Source organism: Hypanus sabinus, chromosome 30, assembly GCF_030144855.1.
Source record: "Hypanus sabinus isolate sHypSab1 chromosome 30, sHypSab1.hap1, whole genome shotgun sequence".
NCBI classification, from domain to species: Eukaryota; Metazoa; Chordata; class Chondrichthyes; order Myliobatiformes; family Dasyatidae; genus Hypanus; species Hypanus sabinus.
Genome location: NC_082735.1, coordinates 7,880,079 through 7,901,979, shown reverse-complemented (window position 1 = coordinate 7,901,979; position 21,901 = coordinate 7,880,079).

Sequence of the window (21,901 nt, the reverse complement as noted above, 5' to 3'; positions counted from 1 at the left end):
AGTCTTTCACTGTGCACAAAGTCGTACACTGTGTCCACAGTCATTCACTGTGCACAATGTTGTACACTGTGTCCGCAGTCATTCACTGTGCACAATTTCGTACACTGCGTCCGCTGTCATTCACTGTGCACAATTGCATCTATTGCGTCCAGAGTCATTCACCGTGCACAATGTCATCCACTGTGTCCACAGTCATTCACTGTGCACAATGTCATCCACTGTGTCCACAGTCATTCACCGTGCTCAATGTCAGACACTGTGTCCGCAGTCATTCGCCGTGCACAATGTAATCCACCGTATCCGCAGTGATTCACCGTTTACAATGTCAAACACTGTGTCCACACTCATTCACCGTTCACAATGTCGTACATTGTGTCCGCAGTCATTCACCGTGCACAATGTCGTACACAGTGTCCGCAGTCATTCAACCTGCACAATGTCGTACACTATGTCCGCAGTCATTCATCGGGCGCAATGTCATCCACAGTGTCTGCAGTAATTCACTGTGTCGAATATCGTAAACTGTGTCTGCTGTCTTTCACAGTGCATCAATGTTGTCCACTGTGTCCACAGTCAATCACTGTGCACAATGTCGTACACTTTTCTCCGCAGTCATTCACTGAGCACAATGTCGTACACTATGTCCGCAGTCTTTCACTGTGCACAATGTCATCCACTGTGTCAGCAGTCATTCACTGTGCACAATGTCGTACACTGTGTCCGCAGTCATTCACCATGTACAATGTCATACACTGTGTCCGTAGTCATTCAACGTGCACAATGTCATACACTGTGTCCACAGTCAATCACTGTGCACAATGACATCCACTGTGTCTACATTCATTCAACGTGCACAATGTCATACACTGTGTCCACAATCATTCACCGTGCACAATGTCGTACACTGTGTCCGCAGTCATTCTCCGTACGCAATGTCGGCCACTCTGTTCGCAGTCATTCACCGTGCACAATGTCGTACACAGTGTCCGCAGTCATTCAACGTGCACAATGTCGTACACTATGTCCGCAGTCATTCATCGGACGCAATGTCATCCACTGTGTCAGCAGTCATTCACTGTGCACAATGTCGTACACTGTGTCCGCAGTCATTCATCATGCACAATGTCGTACACAGTGCCCGCAGTCATTCTCCGTGTGCAATGTCGGTCTCTCTGATCGCAGTCATTCAACGTGCACAATGTCGTACACTGTGTCGGCAGTATTTCACTGTGCACAAAGTCGTACACTGTGTCCACAGTCATTCACTGTGCACAATGTTGTACACTGTGTCCGCAGTCATTCACTGTGCACAATTTCGTACACTGCGTCCGCAGTCATTCACTGTGCACAATTGCATCTATTGTGTCCAGAGTCATTCACCGTGCACAATGTCATCCACTGTGTCCACAGTCATTCACTGTGCACAATGTTGTACACTGTGTCCACAGTCATTCACCGTGCACAATGTCAGACACTGTGTCCGCAGTCATTCGCCGTGCACAATGTCATCCACCGTATCCGCAGTGATTCACCGTTTACAATGTCATACACTGTGTCAACACTCATTCACCGTTCACAATGTCGTACATTGTGTCCGCAGTCATTCACCGTGCACAATGTCGTACACAGTGTCCGCAGTCATTCAACGTGCAAAATGTCGTACACTATGTCCGCAGTCATTCATCGGGCACAATGTCATCCACTGTGTCTACATTCATTCAACGTGCACAATGTCATACATTGTGTCCACAGTCATTCACCGTGCACAATGCCGTACACTGTGTCCGCAGTCATTCTCAGTGCGCATTGTCGGCCACTCTGTTCGCAGTCATTCAACGTGCACAATGTCGTACACAGTGTCCGCAGTCATTCACCGTGCACAATCTCGTACACAGTGCCCGCAGTCATTCTCTGTGTGCAATGTCGGTCTCTCTGATCGCAGTCATTCAACGTGCACAATGTCGTACACTGTGTCGGCAGTCTTTCACTGTGCACAAAGTCGTACACTGTGTCCACAGTCATTCACTGTGCACAATGTCATCCACTGTGTCCACAGTCATTCACTGAGCACAATGTCATCCACTGTGTCGACAGTCATTCACTGTGCACAATGTTGTACACTGTGTCCGCAGTCATTCACTGTGCCCAATTTCGTACACTGCGTCCGCAGTCATTCACTGTGCACAATTGCATCTATTGTGTCCAGAGTCATTCACCGTGCACAATGTCGTCCACTGTGTCCACAGTCATTCACTGTGCACAATGTCATCCACTGTGTCCACAGTCATTCACTGTGCACAATGTCATCCACTGTGTCCACAGTCATTCACTGTGCACAATGTCAGACACTGTGTCCGCAGTCATTCGCCGTGGACAATGTCATCCACCGTATCCGCAGTGATTCACCGTTTACAATGTCATACACTGTGTCCACATTCATTCACCGTTCACAATGTCGTACATTGTGTCCGCAGTAATTCACCGTGCACAATGCCGTACACTGTGTCCGCAGTCATTCTCCGTGCGCAATGTCGGCCTCTCTGTTCGCAGTCATTCAACATGCACAATGTCGTACACAGTGTCCGCAGTCATTCAACGTGCACAATGTCGTACACTATGTCTGCAGTCATTCATCGGGCACAATGTCATCCACAGTGTCTGCAGTAATTCACTGTGTCGAATGTCGTAAACAGTGTCTGCTGTCTTTCACTGTGCATCAATGTCGTCCATTGTGTCCGCAGTCATTCACCATGTACAATGTCATACACTGTGTCCGCAGTCATTCAACGTGTACAATGTCATACACTGGGTCCACATTTATTCACTGTGCACAATGTCATCCATTGTGTCTACATTCATTCAACGTGCACAATGTCATACACTGTGTCCACAGTCATTCACCGTGCACAATGTCATACACTGTGTCCACAGTCATTCACCGTGCACAATGTCGTACACTGTGTCCGCAGTCATTCTCCGTGCACAATGTCTGCCACTCTGTTCGCAGTCATTCAACGTGCACAATGTCGTACACAGTGTCGGCAGTCATTCACCGTGCAAAATGTCGTACACAGTACCCGCAGTCATTCTCCGTGTGCAATGTCATACACTGTGTCCGCAGTCATTCACCATGCACAATCTCATCCACTGTGTCCACAGTCATTCACTGTGCACAATGTCATCCACTGTGTCCACAGTCATTCACCGTGCACAATGTCAGACACTGTGTCCACAGTCATTCACCGTGCACAATGTCATACACTGTGTCCACAGTCATTCAACGTGCACAATGTCGTACACTGTGTCCGCAGTCATTCTCCGTGCGCAATGTCGGCCACTCTGTTCGCAGTCATTGAACGTGCACAATGTCGTACACAGTGTCTGCAGTCATTCACCGTGCAAAATGTCGTACACAGTACCCGCAGTCATTCTCCGTGTGCAATGTCATACACTGTGTCCGCAGTCATTCACCGTGCACAATCTCATCCACTGTGTCCACAGTCATTCACTGTGCACAATGTCATCCACTGTGTCCACAGTCATTCACCGTGCACAATGTCAGACACTGTGTCCGCAGTCATTCGCCGTGCACAATTTCATCCACCGTATCCGCAGTGATTCACCGCTTACAATGTCATACACTGTGTCCACATTCATTCACCGTTCACAATGTCGTACGCTGTGTCCGCAGTCATTCTCAGTGCGCAATGTCGGCCACTCTGTTCGCAGTCATTCAACGTGCACAATGTCATACACAGTGTCCGCAGTCATTCACCGTGCACAATGTCGTACACAGTGTCCACAGTCATTCACTGTGCACAATGTCAGACACTGTGCCCGCAGTCATTCACTGTGGACAATGTCGTACACTGCGTCCGCAGTCATTCATCGGGCGCAATGTCATCATCTATGTCCGCAGTAATTCACAGGTGTCAAATCGCGTAAACTTGGCTGCTGTCGTTCACAGTGCACAATGACATCAGCTGTGTCCACAGTCATTCACTGTCCACAATGTCATACACCGTGTCCGCAGTCATTCACTATGTCGAATGTCCTATACTATGTCTGCTGTCTTTCCCAGTGCACAATGTCGTGCACTATGTCTGCACTCATTCACTGTGCCCAATGTTTACACTGTGTCCTCTGTCATTCACCGAGCAGAATGTCATCCACTATGTCTGCACTCATTCACTGTACCCAATGTTTACACTGTGTCCTCAGTCATTCACCGTGCACAATGTCATACACTGTGACCGCAGTTATGCAACGTGCAAAATGTCGTACACTGTGTCTGCACTCACTCACCATGCGCAATGATGTAAACTGTGTCCGCAGTCATTCGGCGAGCAGAATCTCGTACAAATTGCATGCATTCATTCACCTTGCGTAATGTCGTACACTGCGCCCAGTCCTTCATCGTACACAATGTCGTACACTGTGTCCGCAGTCATTCACCGTGCACAATGTTGTACACTGTTTCCGCAGTCATTCACCGTATCCGCAGTGATTCACCGTTTACAATGTCATACACTGTGTCCACATTCATTCACCGTTCACAATGTCGTCCACTGTGTTCACAGTCATTCACTGTGCACAATGTCGTACACTGTGTCCACAGCCATTCACTGTGCACAATGTCATCCACTGTGTCTACATTCATTCAACGTGCACAATGTCATACATTGTGTCCACAGTCATTCACCGTGCACAATGTCGTACACTGTGTCCGCAGTCATTCTCAGTGCGCAATGCCGGCCACTCTGTTCGCAGACATTCAACGTGCACAATGTCGTACACAGTGTCCGCAGTCATTCACCGTGCACAATCTCGTACACAGTGCCCGCAGTCATTCTCCGTGTGCAATGTCGGTCTCTCTGATCGCAGTCATTCAACGTGCACAATGTCGTACACAGTGTCTGCAGTCTTTCACAGTGCACAAAGTCGTACACTGTGTCCACAGTCATTCACTGTGCACAATGTCATCCACTGTGTAGACAGTCATTCACTGTGCACTATGTTGTACACTGTGTCCGCAGTCATTCACTGTGCACAATTTCGTACACTGTTTCCGCAGTCATTCACCGTATCCGCAGTGATTCACCGTTTACAATGTCATACACTGTGTCCACATTCATTCACCGTTCACAATGTCGTCCACTGTGTTCACAGTCATTCACTGTGCACAATGTCGTACACTGTGTCTGCAGTCATTCACCATGTACAATGTCGTACACTGTGTCCGCAGTCATTCAACGTGCACAATGTCATACACTGTGTCCACAGCCATTCACTGTGCACAATGTCATCCACTGTGTCTACATTCATTCAACGTGCACAATGTCATACACTGTGTCCACAGTCATTCACCGTGCACAATGTCGTACACTGTGTCCGCAGTCATTCTCCGTGCGCAATGTCGGCCACTCTGTTCGCAGTCATTCAACGTGCACAATGTCGTACACAGTGTCCACAGTCATTCACCGTGCACAATGTCGTACACAGTGTCCGCAGTCATTCACCGTGCACAATGTCGTACACAGTGCCCGCAGTCATTCTCCATGTGCAATGTCGGTCTCTCTGATCGCAGTCATTCAACGTGCACAATGTCGTACACTGTGTCGGCAGTCTTTCACTGTGCACAAAGTCGTACACTGTGTCCACAGTCATTCACTGTGCACAATTTCGTACACTGCGTCCGCTGTCATTCACTGTGCACAATTGCATCTATTGCGTCCAGAGTCATTCACCGTGCACAATGTCATCCACTGTGTCCACAGTCATTCACTGTGCACAATGTCATCCACTGTGTCCACAGTCATTCACCGTGCTCAATGTCAGACACTGTGTCCGCAGTCATTCGCCGTGCACAATGTAATCCACCGTATCCGCAGTGATTCACCGTTTACAATGTCAGACACTGTGTCCACACTCATTCACCGTTCACAATGTCGTACATTGTGTCCGCAGTCATTCACCGTGCACAATGTCGTACACTATGTCCGCAGTCATTCATCGGGCGCAATGTCATCCACAGTGTCTGCAGTAATTCACTGTGTCGAATATCGTAAACTGTGTCTGCTGTCTTTCACAGTGCATCAATGTTGTCCACTGTGTCCACAGTCATTCACTGTGCACAATGTCGTACACTATCTCCGCAGTCATTCACTGAGCACAATGTCGTACACTGTGTCCGTAGTCTTTCACCGTGCACAATGTCATCCACTGTGTCAGCAGTCATTCACTGTGCACAATGTCGTACACTGTGTCCGCAGTCATTCACCATGTACAATGTCATACACTGTGTCCACATTCATTCACCGTTCACAATGTCGTCCACTGTGTTCACAGTCATTCACTGTGCACAATGTCGTACACTGTGTCCACAGCCATTCACTGTGCACAATGTCATCCACTGTGTCTACATTCATTCAACGTGCACAATGTCATACATTGTGTCCACAGTCATTCACCGTGCACAATGTCGTACACTGTGTCCGCAGTCATTCTCAGTGCGCAATGCCGGCCACTCTGTTCGCAGACATTCAACGTGCACAATGTCGTACACAGTGTCCGCAGTCATTCACCGTGCACAATCTCGTACACAGTGCCCGCAGTCATTCTCCGTGTGCAATGTCGGTCTCTCTGATCGCAGTCATTCAACGTGCACAATGTCGTACACAGTGTCTGCAGTCTTTCACAGTGCACAAAGTCGTACACTGTGTCCGCAGTCATTCACTGTGCACAATGTCATCCACTGTGTCGACAGTCATTCACTGTGCACTATGTTGTACACTGTGTCCGCAGTCATTCACTGTGCACAATTTCGTACACTGTTTCCGCAGTCATTCACCGTATCCGCAGTGATTCACCGTTTACAATGTCATACACTGTGTCCACATTCATTCACCGTTCACAATGTCGTCCACTGTGTTCACAGTCATTCACTGTGCACAATGTCGTACACTGTGTCTGCAGTCATTCACCATGTACAATGTCGTACACTGTGTCCGCAGTCATTCAACGTGCACAATGTCATACACTGTGTCCACAGCCATTCACTGTGCACAATGTCATCCACTGTGTCTACATTCATTCAACGTGCACAATGTCATACACTGTGTCCACAGTCATTCACCGTGCACAATGTCGTACACTGTGTCCGCAGTCATTCTCCGTGCGCAATGTCGGCCACTCTGTTCGCAGTCATTCAACGTGCACAATGTCGTACACAGTGTCCACAGTCATTCACCGTGCACAATGTCGTACACAGTGTCCGCAGTCATTCACCGTGCACAATGTCGTACACAGTGCCCGCAGTCATTCTCCATGTGCAATGTCGGTCTCTCTGATCGCAGTCATTCAACGTGCACAATGTCGTACACTGTGTCGGCAGTCTTTCACTGTGCACAAAGTCGTACACTGTGTCCACAGTCATTCACTGTGCACAATTTCGTACACTGCGTCCGCTGTCATTCACTGTGCACAATTGCATCTATTGCGTCCAGAGTCATTCACCGTGCACAATGTCATCCACTGTGTCCACAGTCATTCACTGTGCACAATGTCATCCACTGTGTCCACAGTCATTCACCGTGCTCAATGTCAGACACTGTGTCCGCAGTCATTCGCCGTGCACAATGTAATCCACCGTATCCGCAGTGATTCACCGTTTACAATGTCAGACACTGTGTCCACACTCATTCACCGTTCACAATGTCGTACATTGTGTCCGCAGTCATTCACCGTGAACAATGTCGTACACTATGTCCGCAGTCATTCATCGGGCGCAATGTCATCCACAGTGTCTGCAGTAATTCACTGTGTCGAATATCGTAAACTGTGTCTGCTGTCTTTCACAGTGCATCAATGTTGTCCACTGTGTCCACAGTCATTCACTGTGCACAATGTCGTACACTATCTCCGCAGTCATTCACTGAGCACAATGTCGTACACTGTGTCCGTAGTCTTTCACTGTGCACAATGTCATCCACTGTGTCAGCAGTCATTCACTGTGCACAATGTCGTACACTGTGTCCGCAGTCATTCACCATGTACAATGTCATACACTGTGTCCGTAGTCATTCAACGTGCACAATGTCATACACTGTGTCCACAGTCAATCACTGTGCACAATGACATCCACTGTGTCTACATTCATTCAACGTGCACAATGTCATACACTGTGTCCACAATCATTCACCGTGCACAATGTCGTACACTGTGTCCGCAGTCATTCTCCGTACGCAATGTCGGCCACTCTGTTCGCAGTCATTCACCGTGCACAATGTCGTACACAGTGTCCGCAGTCATTCATCGGACGCAATGTCATCCACTGTGTCAGCAGTCATTCACTGTGCACAATGTCGTACACTGTGTCCGCAGTCATTCATCGTGCACAATGTCGTACACAGTGCCCGCAGTCATTCTCCGTGTGCAATGTCGGTCTCTCTGATCGCAGTCATTCAACGTGCACAATGTCGTACACTGTGTCGGCAGTCTTTCACTGTGCACAAAGTCGTACACTGTGTCCACAGTCATTCACTGTGCACAATGTCATCCACTGTGTCCACAGTCATTCACTGTGCACAATGTTGTACACTGTGTCCGCAGTCATTCACTGTGCACAATTTCGTCCACTGCGTCCGCAGTCATTCACTGTGCACAATTGCATCTATTGTTTCCAGAGTCATTCACCGTGCACAATGTCATCCACTGTGTCCACAGTCATTCAGTGTGCACAATGTCATCCACTGTGTCCACAGTCATTCACTGTGCACAATGTCATCCACTGTGTCCACAGTCATTCACTGTGCACAATGTTGTACACTGTGTCCACAGTCATTCACCGTGCACAATGTCAGACACTGTGTCCGCAGTCATTCGCCGTGCACAATGTCATCCACCGTATCCGCAGTGATTCACCGTTTACAATGTCATACACGGTGTCAACACTCATTCACCGTTCACAATGTCGTACATTGTGTCCGCAGTCATTCACCGTGCACAATGTCGTACACAGTGTCCGCAGTCATTCAACGTGCACAATGTCGTACACTATGTCCGCAGTCATTAATCGGGCGCAATGTCATCCACTGTGTCAGCAGTCATTCACTGTGCACAATGTCGTACACTGTGTCCGCAGTCATTCACCATGCACAATGTCATACACTGTGTCCACAGTCATTCACTGTGCACAATGTCATCCACTGTGTCCGCAGTCATTCACCGTGCACAATGTCATACATTGCGTCCACAGTCATTCACCGTGCACAATGCCGTACACTGTGTCCGCAGTCATTCTCAGTGCGCAATGTCGGCCACTCTGTTCGCAGTCATTCAACGTGCACAATGTCGTACACAGTGTCCGCAGTCATTCACCGTGCACAATCTCGTACACAGTGCCCGCAGTCATTCTCTGTGTGCAATGTCGGTCTCTCTGATCGCAGTCATTCAACGTGCACAATGTCGTACACTGTGTCGGCAGTCTTTCACTGTGCATAAAGTCGTAGACTGTGTCCGCAGTCATTCACTGTGCACAATGTCATCCACTGTGTCGACAGTCATTCACTGTGCACAATGTTGTACACTGTGTCCGCAGTCATTCACTGTGCACAATTTCGTACACTGCGTCCGCAGTCATTCACTGTGCACAATTGCATCTATTGTGTCCAGAGTCATTCACCGTGCACAATGTCGTCCACTGTGTCCACAGTCATTCACTGTGCACAATGTCATCCACTGTGTCCACAGTCATTCACTGTGCACAATGTCATCCACTGTGTCCACAGTCATTCACTGTGCACAATGTCAGACACTGTGTCCGCAGTCATTCGCCGTGGACAATGTCATCCACCGTATCCGCAGTGATTCACCGTTTACAATGTCATACACTGTGTCCACATTCATTCACCGTTCACAATGTCGTACATTGTGTCCGCAGTAATTCACCGTGCACAATGCCGTACACTGTGTCCGCAGTCATTCTCCGTGCGCAATGTCGGCCTCTCTGTTCGCAGTCATTCAACATGCACAATGTCGTACACAGTTTCCGCAGTCATTCAACGTGCACAATGTCGTACACTATGTCCGCAGTCATTCATCGGGCGCAATGTCATCCACAGTGTCTGCAGTAATTCACTGTGTCGAATGTCGTAAACTGTGTCTGCTGTCTTTCACAGTGCATCAATGTCGTCCATTGTGTCCGCAGTCATTCACCATGTACAATGTCGTACACTGTGTCCGCAGTCATTCATCGTGCACAATGTCGTACACAGTGCCCGCAGTCATTCTCCGTGTGCAATGTCGGTCTCTCTGATCGCAGTCATTCAACGTGCACAATGTCGTACACTGTGTCGGCAGTCATTCGCCGTGGACAATGTCATCCACCGTATCCGCAGTGATTCACCGTTTACAATGTCATACACTGTGTCCACATTCATTCACCGTTCACAATGTCGTACATTGTGTCCGCAGTAATTCACCGTGCACAATGCCGTGCACTGTGTCCGCAGTCATTCTCCGTGCGCAATGTCGGCCTCTCTGTTCGCAGTCATTCAACATGCACAATGTCGTACACAGTGTCCGCAGTCATTCAACGTGCACAATGTCGTACACTATGTCCGCAGTCATTCATCGGGCACAATGTCATCCACAGTGTCTGCAGTAATTCACTGTGTCGAATGTCGTAAACAGTGTCTGCTGTCTTTCACAGTGCATCAATGTCGTCCATTGTGTCCGCAGTCATTCACCATGTACAATGTCATACACTGTGTCCGCAGTCATTCAACGTGCACAATGTCATACACTGGGTCCACATTTATTCACTGTGCACAATGTCATCCACTGTGTCTACATTCATTCAACGTGCACAATGTCATACACTGTGTCCACAGTCATTCACCGTGCACAATGTCATACACTGTGTCCACAGTCATTCACCGTGCACAATGTCGTACACTGTGTCCGCAGTCATTCTCCGTGCACAATGTCGGCCACTCTGTTCGCAGTCATTCAACGTGCACAATGTCGTACACAGTGTCGGCAGTCATTCACCGTGCAAAATGTCGTACACAGTACCCGCAGTCATTCTCCGTGTGCAATGTCATACACTGTGTCCGCAGTCATTCACCGTGCACAATCTCATCCACTGTGTCCACAGTCATTCACCGTGCACAATGTCAGACACTGTGTCCACAGTCATTCACCGTGCACAATGTCATACACTGTGTCCACAGTCATTCAACGTGCACAATGTCGTACACTGTGACCGCAGTCATTCTCCGTGCGCAATGTCGGCCACTCTGTTCGCAGTCATTCAACGTGCACAATGTCGTACACAGTGTCTGCAGTCATTCACCGTGCAAAATGTCGTACACAGTACCCGCAGTCATTCTCAGTGTGCAATGTCATACACTGTGTCCGCAGTCATTCACCGTGCACAATCTCATCCACTGTGTCCACAGTCATTCACTGTGCACAATGTCATCCACTGTGTCCACAGTCATTCACCGTGCACAATGTCAGACACTGTGTCCGCAGTCATTCGCCGTGCACAATTTCATCCACCGTATCCGCAGTGATTCATCGCTTACAATGTCATACACTGTGTCCACATTCATTCACTGTGCACAATGTCGTACACTGTGTCCACAGCCATTCACTGTGCACAATGTCATCCACTGTGTCTACATTCATTCAACGTGCACAATGTCATACATTGTGTCCACAGTCATTCACCGTGCACAATGTCGTACACTGTGTCCGCAGTCATTCTCAGTGCGCAATGCCGGCCACTCTGTTCGCAGACATTCAACGTCCACAATGTCGTACACAGTGTCCGCAGTCATTCACCGTGCACAATCTCGTACACAGTGCCCGCAGTCATTCTCCGTGTGCAATGTCGGTCTCTCTGATCGCAGTCATTCAACGTGCACAATGTCGTACACAGTGTCTGCAGTCTTTCACAGTGCACAAAGTCGTACACTGTGTCCACGGTCATTCACTGTGCACAATGTCATCCACTGTGTCGACAGTCATTCACTGTGCACTATGTTGTACACTGTGTCCGCAGTCATTCACTGTGCACAATTTCGTACACTGTTTCCGCAGACATTCACCGTATCCGCAGTGATTCACCGTTTACAATGTCATACACTGTGTCCACATTCATTCACCGTTCACAATGTCGTCCACTGTGTTCACAGTCATTCACTGTGCACAATGTCGTACACTGTGTCTGCAGTCATTCACCATGTACAATGTCGTACACTGTGTCCGCAGTCATTCAACGTGCACAATGTCATACACTGTGTCCACAGCCATTCACTGTGCACAATGTCATCCACTGTGTCTACATTCATTCAACGTGCACAATGTCATACACTGTGTCCACAGTCATTCACCGTGCACAATGTCGTACACTGTGTCCGCAGTCATTCTCCGTGCGCAATGTCGGCCACTCTGTTCGCAGTCATTCAACGTGCACAATGTCGTACACAGTGTCCACAGTCATTCACCGTGCACAATGTCGTACACAGTGTCCGCAGTCATTCACCGTGCACAATGTCGTACACAGTGCCCGCAGTCATTCTCCATGTGCAATGTCGGTCTCTCTGATCGCAGTCATTCAACGTGCACAATGTCGTACACTGTGTCCACAGTCATTCACTGTGCACAATGTCATCCACTGTGTCCGCAGTCATTCACCGTGCTCAATGTCAGACACTGTGTCCGCAGTCATTCGCCGTGCACAATGTAATCCACCGTATCCGCAGTGATTCACCGTTTACAATGTCAGACACTGTGTCCACACTCATTCACCGTTCACAATGTCGTACATTGTGTCCGCAGTCATTCACCGTGCACAATGTCGTACACTATGTCCGCAGTCATTCATCGGGCGCAATGTCATCCACAGTGTCTGCAGTAATTCACTGTGTCGAATATCGTAAACTGTGTCTGCTGTCTTTCACAGTGCATCAATGTTGTCCACTGTGTCCACAGTCATTCACTGTGCACAATGTCGTACACTATCTCCGCAGTCATTCACTGAGCACAATGTCGTACACTGTGTCCGTAGTCTTTCACTGTGCACAATGTCATCCACTGTGTCAGCAGTCATTCACTGTGCACAATGTCGTACACTGTGTCCGCAGTCATTCACCATGTACAATGTCATACACTGTGTCCGTAGTCATTCAACGAGCACAATCTCATCCACTGTGTCCACAGTCATTCACTGTGCACAATGTCATCCACTGTGTCCACAGTCATTCACTGTGCACAATGTCAGACACTGTGTCCGCAGTCATTCGCCGTGGACAATGTCATCCACCGTATCCGCAGTGATTCACCGTTTACAATGTCATACACTGTGTCCACATTCATTCACCGTTCACAATGTCGTACATTGTGTCCGCAGTAATTCACCGTGCACAATGCCGTACACTGTGTCCGCAGTCATTCTCCGTGCGCAATGTCGGCCTCTCTGTTCGCAGTCATTCAACATGCACAATGTCGTACACAGTTTCCGCAGTCATTCAACGTGCACAATGTCGTACACTATGTCCGCAGTCATTCATCGGGCGCAATGTCATCCACAGTGTCTGCAGTAATTCACTGTGTCGAATGTCGTAAACTGTGTCTGCTGTCTTTCACAGTGCATCAATGTCGTCCATTGTGTCCGCAGTCATTCACCATGTACAATGTCGTACACTGTGTCCGCAGTCATTCATCGTGCACAATGTCGTACACAGTGCCCGCAGTCATTCTCCGTGTGCAATGTCGGTCTCTCTGATCGCAGTCATTCAACGTGCACAATGTCGTACACTGTGTCGGCAGTCATTCGCCGTGGACAATGTCATCCACCGTATCCGCAGTGATTCACCGTTTACAATGTCATACACTGTGTCCACATTCATTCACCGTTCACAATGTCGTACATTGTGTCCGCAGTAATTCACCGTGCACAATGCCGTGCACTGTGTCCGCAGTCATTCTCCGTGCGCAATGTCGGCCTCTCTGTTCGCAGTCATTCAACATGCACAATGTCGTACACAGTGTCCGCAGTCATTCAACGTGCACAATGTCGTACACTATGTCCGCAGTCATTCATCGGGCACAATGTCATCCACAGTGTCTGCAGTAATTCACTGTGTCGAATGTCGTAAACAGTGTCTGCTGTCTTTCACAGTGCATCAATGTCGTCCATTGTGTCCGCAGTCATTCACCATGTACAATGTCATACACTGTGTCCGCAGTCATTCAACGTGCACAATGTCGTACACTGTGTCGGCAGTCTTTCACTGTGCACAAAGTCGTACACTGTGTCCACAGTCATTCACTGTGCACAATGTCATACACTGTGTCCACAGTCATTCACCGTGCACAATGTCATACACTGTGTCCACAGTCATTCACCGTGCACAATGTCGTACACTGTGTCCGCAGTCATTCTCCGTGCACAATGTCGGCCACTCTGTTCGCAGTCATTCAACGTGCACAATGTCGTACACAGTGTCGGCAGTCATTCACCGTGCAAAATGTCGTACACAGTACCCGCAGTCATTCTCCGTGTGCAATGTCATACACTGTGTCCGCAGTCATTCACCGTGCACAATCTCATCCACTGTGTCCACAGTCATTCACCGTGCACAATGTCAGACACTGTGTCCACAGTCATTCACCGTGCACAATGTCATACACTGTGTCCACAGTCATTCAACGTGCACAATGTCGTACACTGTGACCGCAGTCATTCTCCGTGCGCAATGTCGGCCACTCTGTTCGCAGTCATTCAACGTGCACAATGTCGTACACAGTGTCTGCAGTCATTCACCGTGCAAAATGTCGTACACAGTACCCGCAGTCATTCTCCGTGTGCAATGTCATACACTGTGTCCGCAGTCATTCACCGTGCACAATCTCATCCACTGTGTCCACAGTCATTCACTGTGCACAATGTCATCCACTGTGTCCACAGTCATTCACCGTGCACAATGTCAGACACTGTGTCCGCAGTCATTCGCCGTGCACAATTTCATCCACCGTATCCGCAGTGATTCACCGCTTACAATGTCATACACTGTGTCCACATTCATTCACTGTGCACAATGTCGTACACTGTGTCCACAGTCATTCACCGTGCACAATGTCGTACACTGTGTCCGCAGTCATTCTCAGTGCGCAATGCCGGCCACTCTGTTCGCAGACATTCAACGTGCACAATGTCGTACACAGTGTCCGCAGTCATTCACCGTGCACAATCTCGTACACAGTGCCCGCAGTCATTCTCCGTGTGCAATGTCGGTCTCTCTGATCGCAGTCATTCACTGTGCACTATGTTGTACACTGTGTCCGCAGTCATTCACTGTGCACAATTTCGTACACTGTTTCCGCAGACATTCACCGTATCCGCAGTGATTCACCGTTTACAATGTCATACACTGTGTCCACATTCATTCACCGTTCACAATGTCGTCCACTGTGTTCACAGTCATTCACTGTGCACAATGTCGTACACTGTGTCTGCAGTCATTCACCATGTACAATGTCGTACACTGTGTCCGCAGTCATTCAACGTGCACAATGTCATACACTGTGTCCACAGCCATTCACTGTGCACAATGTCATCCACTGTGTCTACATTCATTCAACGTGCACAATGTCATACACTGTGTCCACAGTCATTCACCGTGCACAATGTCGTACACTGTGTCCGCAGTCATTCTCCGTGCGCAATGTCGGCCACTCTGTTCGCAGTCATTCAACGTGCACAATGTCGTACACAGTGTCCACAGTCATTCACCGTGCACAATGTCGTACACAGTGTCCGCAGTCATTCACCGTGCACAATGTCGTACACAGTGCCCGCAGTCATTCTCCATGTGCAATGTCGGTCTCTCTGATCGCAGTCATTCAACGTGCACAATGTCGTACACTGTGTCCACAGTCATTCACTGTGCACAATGTCATCCACTGTGTCCACAGTCATTCACCGTGCTCAATGTCAGACACTGTGTCCGCAGTCATTCGCCGTGCACAATGTAATCCACCGTATCCGCAGTGATTCACCGTTTACAATGTCAGACACTGTGTCCACACTCATTCACCGTTCACAATGTCGTACATTGTGTCCGCAGTCATTCACCGTGCACAATGTCGTACACTATGTCCGCAGTCATTCATCGGGCGCAATGTCATCCACAGTGTCTGCAGTAATTCACTGTGTCGAATATAGTAAACTGTGTCTGCTGTCTTTCACAGTGCATCAATGTTGTCCACTGTGTCCACAGTCATTCACTGTGCACAATGTCGTACACTATCTCCGCAGTCATTCACTGAGCACAATGTCGTACACTGTGTCCGTAGTCTTTCACTGTGCACAATGTCATCCACTGTGTCAGCAGTCATTCACTGTGCACAATGTCGTACACTGTGTCCGCAGTCATTCACCATGTACAATGTCATACACTGTGTCCGTAGTCATTCAACGAGCACAATGTCATACACTGAGTCCACAGTCAATCACTGTGCACAATGACATCCACTGTGTCTACATTCATTCAACGTGCACAATGTCATACACTGTGTCCACAATCATTCACCGTGCACAATGTCGTACACTGTGTCCGCAGTCATTCTCCGTACGCAATGTCGGCCACTCTGTTCGCAGTCATTCACCGTGCACAATGTCGTACACAGTGTCCGCAGTCATTCAACGTGCACAATGTCGTACACTATGTCCGCAGTCATTCATCGGACGCAATGTCATCCAGTGTGTCAGCAGTCATTCACTGTGCACAATGTCATACACTGTGTCCGCAGTCATTCATCGTGCACAATGTCGTACACAGTGCCCGCAGTCATTCTCCGTGTGCAATGTCGGTCTCTCTGATCGCAGTCATTCAACGTGCACAATGTCGTACACTGTGTCGGCAGTCTTTCACTGTGCACAAAGTCGTACACTGTGTCCACAGTCATTCACTGTGCACAATGTCATCCACTGTGTCCACAGTCATTCACTGTGCACAATGTTGTACACTGTGTCCGCAGTCATTCACTGTGCACAATTTCGTCCACTGCATCCGCAGTCATTCACTGTGCACAATTGCATCTATTGTTTCCAGAGTCATTCACCGTGCACAATGTCATCCACTGTGTCCACAGTCATTCACTGTGCACAATGTTGTACACTGTGTCCACAGTCATTCACCGTGCACAATGTCAGACACTGTGTCCGCAGTCATTCGCCGTGCACAATGTCATCCACCGTATCCGCAGTGATTCACCGTTTACAATGTCATACACTGTCAACACTCATTCACCGTTCACAATGTCGTACATTGTGTCCGCAGTCATTCACCGTGCACAATGTCGTACACAGTGTCCGCAGTCATTCAACGTGCACAATGTCGTACACTATGTCCGCAGTCATTCATCGGGCGCAATGTCATCCACTGTGTCAGCAGTCATTCACTGTGCACAATGTCGTACACTGTGTCCGCAGTCATTCACCATGCACAATGTCGTACACTGTGTCCGCAGTCATTCACTGTGCACAATGTCATCCACTGTGTCTACATTCATTCAACGTGCACAATGTCATACATTGTGTCCACAGTCATTCACCGTGCACAATGCCGTACACTGTGTCCGCAGTCATTCTCACTGCGCATTGTCGGCCACTCTGTTCGCAGTCATTCAACGTGCACAATGTCGTACACAGTGCCCGCAGTCATTCTCTGTGTGCAATGTCGGTCTCTCTGATCGCAGTCTTTCACTGTGCACAAAGTCGTAGACTGTGTCCACAGTCATTCACTGTGCACAATGTCATCCACTGTGTCGACAGTCATTCACTGTGCACAATGTTGTACACTGTGTCCGCAGTCATTCACTGTGCACAATCTCGTACACAGTGCCCGCAGTCATTCTCTGTGTGCAATGTCGGTCTCTCTGATCGCAGTCATTCAACGTGCACAATGTCGTACACTGCGTCCGCAGTCATTCACTGTGCACAATTGCATCTATTGTGTCCAGAGTCATTCACCGTGCACAATGTCGTCCACTGTGTCCACAGTCATTCACTGTGCACAATTTCGTACACTGCGTCCGCAGTCATTCACTGTGCACAATTGCATCTATTGTGTCCAGAGTCATTCACCGTGCACAATGTCGTCCACTGTGTCCACAGTCATTCACTGTGCACAATGTCATCCACTGTGTCCACAGTCATTCACTGTGCACAATGTCATCCACTGTGTCCACAGTCATTCACTGTGCACAATGTCAGACACTGTGTCCGCAGTCATTCGCCGTGGACAATGTCATCCACCGTATCCGCAGTGATTCACCGTTTACAATGTCATACGCTGTGTCCACATTCATTCACCGTTCACAATGTCGTACATTGTGTCCGTAGTAATTCACCGTGCACAATGCCGTACACTGTGTCCGCAGTCATTCTCCGTGCGCAATGTCGGCCTCTCTGTTCGCAGTCATTCAACATGCACAATGTCGTACACAGTTTCCGCAGTCATTCAACGTGCACAATGTCGTACACTATGTCCGCAGTCATTCATCGGGCGCAATGTCATCCACAGTGTCTGCAGTAATTCACTGTGTCGAATGTCGTAAACTGTGTCTGCTGTCTTTCACAGTGCATCAATGTCGTCCATTGTGTCCGCAGTCATTCACCATGTACAATGTCATACACTGTGTCCGCAGTCATTCAACGTGCACAATGTCATACACTGGGTCCACATTTATTCACTGTGCACAATGTCATCCACTGTATCTACATTCATTCAACGTGCACAATGTCATACACTGTGTCCACAGTCATTCACCGTGCACAATGTCATACACTGTGTCCACAGTCATTCACACTGCACAATGTCGTACACTGTGTCCGCAGTCATTCTCCGTGCACAATGTCGGCCACTCTGTTCGCAGTCATTCAACGTGCACAATGTCGTACACAGTGTCCACAGTCATTCACCGTGCACAATGTCGTACACAGTGCCCGCAGTCATTCTCCGTGTGCAATGTCGGTCTCTCTGATCGCAGTCATTCAACGTGCACAAAGTCGTACACTGTGTCCACAGTCATTCACTGTGCACAATGTTATACACTGTGTCCACAGTCATTCACTGTGCACAATGTCGTACACAGTGTCCACAGTCATTCACTGTGCACAATGTTATACACTGTGTCCACAGTCATTCACTGTGCACAATGTCGTACACAGTGTCCACAGTCATTCACTGTGCACAATTTCGTACACTGTGTCCGCAGTCATTCACTGTGCACAATGGCATCTATTGTGTCCAGAGTCATTCACCGTGCACAATGTCATCCACTGTGTCCACAGTCATTCACTGTGCCCAATGTCAGACACTGTGTCCGCAGTCATTCGCCGTGCACAATGTCGTACACTGTGTGCGCAGTCATTCTCCGTACGCAATGTCGGCCACTCTGTTCGCAGTCATTCACCGTGCACAATGTCGTACACAGTGTCCGCAGCCATTCAACGTGCACAATGTCGTACACTATGTCCGCAGTCATTCATCGGGCGCAATGTCATCCACTGTGTCAGCAGTCATTCACTGTGCACAATGTCGTACACTGTGTCCGCAGTCATTCTCAGTGCGCAATGTCGGCCACTCTGTTCGCAGTCATTCAACGTGCACAATGTCGTACACAGTGTCCGCAGTCATTCACCGTGCACAATCTCGTACACAGTGCCCGCAGTCATTCTCTGTGTGCAATGTCGGTCTCTCTGATCGCAGTCATTCAACGTGCACAATGTCGTACACTGTGTCCACAGTCATTCACTGTGCACAATGTCATCCACTGTGTCGACAGTCATTCACTGTGCACAATGTTGTACACTGTGTCCGCAGTCATTCACTGTGCACAATTTCGTACACTGCGTCCGCAGTCATTCACTGTGCACAATTGCATCTATTGTGTCCAGAGTCATTCACCGTGCACAATGTCGTCCACTGTGTCCACAGTCATTCACTGTGTACAATGTCATCCACTGTGTCCACAGTCATTCACTGTGCACAATGTCATCCACTGTGTCCACAGTCATTCACTGTGCACAATGTCAGACACTGTGTCCGCAGTCATTCGCCGTGGACAATGTCATCCACCGTATCCGCAGTGATTCACCGTTTACAATGTCATACACTGTGTCCACATTCATTCACCGTTCACAATGTCGTACATTGTGTCCGCAGTAATTCACCGTGCACAATGCCGTACACTGTGTCCGCAGTCATTCTCCGTGCGCAATGTCGGCCTCTCTGTTCGCAGTCATTCAACATGCACAATGTCGTACACAGTTTCCGCAGTCATTCAACGTGCACAATGTCGTACACTATGTCCGCAGTCATTCATCGGGCGCAATGTCATCCACAGTGTCTGCAGTAATTCACTGTGTCGAATGTCGTAAACTGTGTCTGCTGTCTTTCACAGTGCATCAATGTCGTCCATTGTGTCCGCAGTCATTCACCATGTACAATGTCATACACTGTGTCCGCAGTCATTCAACGTGCACAATGTCATACACTGGGTCCACATTTATTCACTGTGCACAATGTCATCCACTGTATCTACATTCATTCAACGTGCACAATGTCATACACTGTGTCCACAGTCATTCAACGTGCACAATGTCATACACTGTGTCCACAGTCATTCACCGTGCACAATGTCATACACTGTGTCCACAGTCATTCACTGTGCACAATTTCGTCCACTGCGTCCGCAGTCATTCACTGTGCACAATTGCATCTATTGTTTCCAGAGTCATTCACCGTGCACAATGTCATCCACTGTGTCCACAGTCATTCACTGTGCACAATGTTGTACACTGTGTCCACAGTCATTCACCGTGCACAATGTCAGACACTGTGTCCGCAGTCATTCGCCGTGCACAATGTCATCCACCGTATCCGCAGTGATTCACCGTTTACAATGTCATACACTGTGTCAACACTCATTCACCGTTCACAATGTCGTACATTGTGTCCGCAGTCATTCACCGTGCACAATGTTGTACACAGTGTCCGCAGTCATTCAACGTGCACAATGTCGTACACTATGTCCGCAGTCATTCATCGGGCGCAATGTCATCCACTGTGTCTACATTCATTCAACGTGCACAATGTCATACATTGTGTCCACAGTCATTCACCGTGCACAATGCCGTACACTGTGTCCGCAGTCATTCTCAGTGCGCATTGTCGGCCACTCTGTTCGCAGTCATTCAACGTGCACAATGTCGTACACAGTGTCCGCAGTCATTCACCGTGCACAATCTCGTACACAGTGCCCGCAGTCATTCTCTGTGTGCAATGTCGGTCTCTCTGATCGCAGTCATTCAACGTGCACAATGTCGTACACTGTGTCGGCAGTCTTTCACTGTGCACAAAGTCGTACACTGTGTCCGCAGTCATTCACTGTGCACAATGTCATCCACTGTGTCCACAGTCATTCACTGTGCACAATGTTGTACACTGTGTCCGCAGTCATTCACTGTGCCCAATTGCATCTATTGTGTCCAGAGTCATTCACCGTGCACAATGTCGTCCACTGTGTCCACAGTCATTCACTGTGCACAATGTCATCCACTGTGTCCACAGTCATTCACTGTGCACAATGTCATCCACTGTGTCCACAGTCATTCACTGTGCACAATGTCAGACACTGTGTCCGCAGTCATTCGCCGTGGACAATGTCATCCACCGTATCCGCAGTGATTCACCGTTTACAATGTCATACACTGTGTCCACATTCATTCACCGTTCACAATGTCGTACATTGTGTCCGCAGTAATTCACCGTGCACAATGCCGTACACTGTGTCCGCAGTCATTCTCCGTGCGCAATGTCGG